This window comes from Lactuca serriola, chromosome 7 (genome assembly GCF_051521515.1).
Source record: "Lactuca serriola cultivar US96UC23 chromosome 7, Lser_US96UC23_V15, whole genome shotgun sequence".
In the NCBI taxonomy this organism is placed as follows: Eukaryota; Viridiplantae; Streptophyta; class Magnoliopsida; order Asterales; family Asteraceae; genus Lactuca; species Lactuca serriola.
In genome coordinates, this window is record NC_136414.1 from 162,422,231 (window position 1) to 162,428,230 (window position 6,000).

The following is a 6,000-nucleotide window of genomic DNA, read 5'->3' on the forward strand; positions in this document are numbered from 1 at the left end:
GAAGGAGATTGATGAACAAACTACTACTCCCGAGCAAATCGAGGAATATAGGGTTCATGAGAGGGACACAACAAACATATCGTGCATTATGATTGCCACCATGACTGATGAAATTCAAAAGTCCTATGAGGACTTCTGGCCTTTCGAGATGCACCAAGATTTGATGGAGAGGTACCATCAAAGTGCTTGGCAGGAAAGGTATGAAATCATTGCCTCCATGATCACAACCAAAATGAAGGATGGAGAGTCCATCACGGCCCACTTGCAAAAGATGTAGAGGTTTGTCGACCGCTTGCTGAAGTTGAGTGTGAACTTCGATGAAGAATTGTCTATTGATATCATCCTACATTCTTTGCCTCCTTGTTATGATCAGCTCATAATGACTTACCATATGAATAAGGAGGAAGTCACTCTGAGCAAGCTTCAATGCCTTCTAAGAACTGCAGGAAGTAATTTGAAAGGCAAGTATGTTGTACCCACTCGTACATTTGTTGCCCCTTCTTGGCAATTGGACATAAGAAGGGGAAAAAGAGGAAGGCTCCTTCTAAGAGCCACAAGGGAAAGTCCCATGATGGATCCTCTTCTAGTGGAACCAAACTGGTCCTGCTATACCCTCTTCCAATCCAAAGGATGCAAAGTGCTTCCATTGTCATGAAAAAGGGCACTGGAAACGAAGCTGCCCCGAATACTTGCAGGACATTAGGGATGGGAAGATAAATCCCACCTTCGCAGGTATTCACACTATTCTATCTAATAACTCATCACATGCTAATTCTTCGGTCCTTGATACAGGTTTTGGATTTCACATTTGTTCTGATTTGTATGGAGTAAAAGGAAGTAGGGATGTAAAGCACGGGAAGATAAACTTAATCATTGGGAATAGGAAAGTGTCGCATGTCACCAAGATTGGAGTTTATTCTATATTGCTTAGTAATGGGTTACAATTAGAGTTGAATAATTGTTGTTACTCGTCGGAAATGGCGAGAAATATTATTTCTTTTTATGGTTTGTATAAACAAGGTTTTAGATTTTCATTTGATAATGAAATTGGCACTATTAATGCTTTCTATAAAGGTGTATTTTATTTTAAAGCATTGCCTTGTAATGGTATATATGAAACTGTGATGGTTGTAGATAACTAAAGAAATAATGTGTTGAATATTGATTCGTCCAATAGTTTGGACAAGGCATTCTTGTGGCATTGTCGTCTTGGGCATGTCAACAAGAAGCGCATAGCCCAACTCCAAAAGGATACAGTCTTGGAGTCATTCGAGTTAAAGAGGGATGACACTTGTGAATCTTGTTTGCATGGAAAGATGACCAAGTCACCCTTCATTGGTACTTGTGAAAGGGGTGAAGGTTTGTTGGATCTCATACACACCGATGTGTGTGGACCCTTCAGATCCGCCACAAGGGATGCTAACCGCTTCTATGTGACTTTTACTGATGATTACAGCCAATATGGCTATATTTACTTAATAAAGCATAAGTCAGAAACCTTTGAAAAGTTCAAAGAGTTTAAGCAAGAAGTGGAGAATTAATTGGGCAGGAAGATAAAGATGCTCTAATCCGATCGAGGTGGTGAGTATCTTAGTATCGAGTTTCACGAATATCTTAAGGATTGTGGAATTGTTTCACAGTTGACGCCACCTAAGACACTGCAGTTGAATCGTGTGGCTGAGAGGTACAAACGGACCTTGTTGTACATTGTTTGTTCCATGATGAGTCGAGCTTCGTTACCAATCTCATTCTGGGGGTATGCCTTAGAGACTACCAACTATATCCTTAATATAGTCCCAACTAAGAAGGTTGCCAAAACACCTCACGAAATGTGGATAGGGAAGGTTCCCTCGTTAGCGCATATCAAGGTTTTGGGTTGTGAGGCTTTCGTAAGACGAGAGACTCATGACAAGCTCGAACATCGTAGTGAGTGATGTATTTTCATCGGCTACCCGCAGAAGTCCTTTGGGTATCTCTTATATAGACCAAGTGACAATGTTGTCTTCGTTGCGAGGAGAAGGGTTTTCTGAGAGAGAGAGAGAGAACTCGTATGCCAAGAGGACAGTGGGAGGCAAATTGAACTTGAAGAGCTTTAAGATTTAAGTGATGAGGGAACCTCAAACACTAGCGCTCATCCCGAGAAGGAAAATCATGTTGAATCGATTGACAACTCCGTACCTTTGAGACGTTCAAGTAGAGTTAGTGTTCCACCTGTGTTATATGGTTTTCATATAATAGCTGAAGGTGATACATTTATCAGTGATAGTACATTCGTAAATTTGGATGAACCTAACAACTACAAGGAAGCCATGGCAGGCCCCGAGCTTGCAAAATGGAAAGAGGCGATGGACAGGGAGATTCAATCCATGTATGACAATCAAGTTTGGAACTTGGTTGACAATGTACCAGGTCACAAGATAGTCGGGTACAAATGGATCTTCAAGAAGAAGACCGACATGGATGGGAAAGTACACACATATAAGGTGCGACTGGTTGCGAAGGGCTTTACTCAAACTGATGGTGTTGACTATGATGAGACCTTTTCACCAATAGCGAGGATTAAATCTGTAAGGGTTATGCTAGCCATAGATGCATTTCATGATTATGAAATATTGAAAATGGATATCAAAACCGCTTTCCTTAATGGAAAGTTGGCTGAAGATGTTTACATGTGTCAGCAAGAGATTTTTGTCAATGCAAAGTACCCTAATAGAGTGAGTAAGCTTGAGAAATCAATCGATGGACTGAGACAAGCATCCCGCAGATGGAATATTTGTTTTGATGAGAAAGTCAAAAAGTTTGGTTTTTTCAGAAGCGAAGATGAGTCCTACGTATATATCAAATCTAGTGGGAGTATAGTTAGCTTTCTGGTATTGTATGTAGATGACATACTGCTCATAGGAAACGACATACCAACCTTGCAGCAGGTGAAGTCCTGGCATGGGAAGTGTTTCGCTACGAAGGACCTTGGGGAAGCTGCTTACATTCTAGGAATAAGGATACTTGAGAAACAGGAGTAAAAGACTAATAGGACTTAGTCAAAGTACCTACTTGGATAAGGTGTTGAAACGCTTCAACATGGAGACTTCCAAGAATGGTGTCTTACCTATCCAGAGGAATACCAAACTGAGCAATGCTCAGAGTCCGAGAACTGATGAGAAGATAGCGGATATGAGTCAAGTACCATATGCCTCCGTTGTTGGCTCAATCATGTACGCTATGACGTGTACTCGCTCTAATGTGGCTTTTACTTTGAGTATGGTTAGTCGATATCAAGTGAACCATGGTAGAGCTCAGTGGACTACAGTAAAGAACATTCTTAAGTACCTGCGGAGGACTAAGGATTGGGTCCTTACCCTCGGTGGGAATGACGACTTGAGAGTGATAGGGTTCTGTGACATCAGCTTTCAGACCGATAGAGATAATTTATGCTCTAAGTAGGGCTGGGTGTTTACCCAAAATGGAGAAGCAGTAACATGGAAAAGTTCCAAGCAGGAGACTGTAGCTGATTCAACATGTGAATCATAGTACATAGAAGCGAGCGAAGCATCGAAGGAGGGGATATGGTTGAAAAACTTCATCGGAGACCTTGGAGTTGTACCATCCATAAAGGAGCATGTGGAGATTTTCTGCGATAATGAAGGCGCAGTCACCTTAACCAAGGAACCGAGAGATCATGGAAGATCTAGGCATATCGACAGAAAATAGCACTTCATAAGGAATCGGGTAGAAGAAGGACTTATCGTGGTTAAAAGGGTATCGTCGGAGGATAACCCAGCAGATCCCCTTACGAAGGGACTGAGTATGGTTAAGCACTTGCAGCATGCTTAGCGTATCGGGCTGAAGGACGATATCAGTTTTAGAGATTAGATAAATATTTAGAAACTTGTAATAGCTAAATTGTAATTGACATTTTTTTATTGAATAAAAGGAGTTTTATTTATAAGTAAAGTTACTATCTTGTGTCAATTGTTTACTATTGTTTCACTTTTGCATGTTTTGACTTCCGGAATAATAAGATTATTCAAACTATCCACAGTCAATCATACTTTGGAAGTAGGTTATGAGGCTAGACTGACATGAATTGGCTTGTAGATTGTCTAAGGTGTTAGACATAGCAAAAGTTTGCTAGAGCATTCATGAGTGCTCTTGAAATAAGATTTGAGTATTAGATTTAACCCACGCTCACATGAATCACTTCATGGAGTTTATCACATGTGATTGTGAGATGATAATATAATACAGTCTTCAAACTAAGATATATGAGTTGTTGACTACGATTTGCTTGCACATTGATGGTATGAAAACGCATCAGTAACTTGATGTTATAATACGTATTGTTGTGCATGATTTAACGAGTAGTTAGTACAACCATATAAGTCGAATTTTATCTGTTCCTTTTTTCCTAAGAGGGTTAAAAGCGATATCTTGGGCCCCTCGATGATTTTGTTTTGGCTTATATGTCAGGCCCGGTCAGGACTCAATTGATGTGTTCAATAAAGTTCTATGTCAAACAAATTGGAAATCGGGAAACAAACTATTGGACAATAAATATGACTATGTTCCATGTATTTGTCCTCACGATATCTTGTAGAACATAGGATTATATGATCCTTTATCTAAAGGACGCGTTACTGACTAGTCAGAGTTCGAAAACGGATTTTCAGAGCTATGATTGCTAATCGGATTTTGAAGTTGCTATGATAGTTATAGTTATTAGACTTATCTAAGTGGGAGACTATTGGATTAGGTGTCTAAGCCCATAACTACAGTTGGTATGTACCTGACCTGATAGTATCATGGTCCTTTTGTGCTGCCTTCACCAGAGCAATTTGATAGGATGGACTTTTGAGAAGAGGTTATTTTTGATTTATTAATATATTATAAGTATAATGTATTAATTGAGAAATCATATTATTTAATTAGTATTGATCAAGAATTAATTTGGAATTAATTTAGTGATCAAAGAGACTGATTAAATTTACGGGGACTGATTATGTAAATCAGTACGACTTACAATATGGGCTAATGATCAATGGTTGATTAGGATGGGCTAAACCTATATGATAGTCCATGATGGTTTAAACCCAAAGGGCCTAAGAAATATGAAGGGTCATGGTGAATTAGGGTTTGCATGGATGAAACCCTAGTATTTGCGACACTATAAAAGCAACCACTTAACCCCTAAAATCAGCTCCCATGCATTCTAAGAAGAGCCATAACCGATTTTGTGCTATCTAGCCTCTTTCTCATAAGGCTCCTCTTGTATTTGGTGTTTGTGACAAATTAGAGGCATCACACTTGAGGTGCTAAAGCTTTCAAAGGCCAAGAACTACAAGCTACACTAAGAGGTATTCATCTATCTTGGTTTTATGTTGTATATCTTTAATTGCATGCTAGTTAGGGTGTATGATTTGAAAATTGAAAATACCATGTATAATTAGAGAAAACTTAGATCCAAAGCATCTAGGGTTGCATGTGCACCATAGTAGTGTTATAGTGCTAAAAACCCAACAGAACGGACAATGGCCTATGAGCCATCTCGGCTCCCCGATATCCTCCACAAGCAGACAGTTACTGACCTTACCCTACAATTCAAGGTTGGCGAGTCTTTACAGGCTCTGCCACAGGAACCACTTAGGGATAACCCGAAGATTGATTAGATCCCCCGCCTTATGACTCAAAGCAATCGGCTATCTGATAGCGTCGAATCTGTGGATTGTCTCAACAGAGGTTCAGAGTCCACTTCACTAGAGCGGCAAGTCGAAAGACTCAAGGAGGAGAAGAAGTAGGACACTGACATTCAGACACTATATCATTGCATAGGTTCTAACCGAACCAAGGCAAAGACTATGAGTGATCATTATAGAATACTAGCCTACAGGACCCAGATTGCTGAGAGTCGGCTAGATTTAGCTAAGCACCAAGTGGTTGTTGCTGCGCAAGTGGGAAGTCAGACCCAGGAGCAGTTCGAGGAACTGGCCCTTCATATTATTTTGC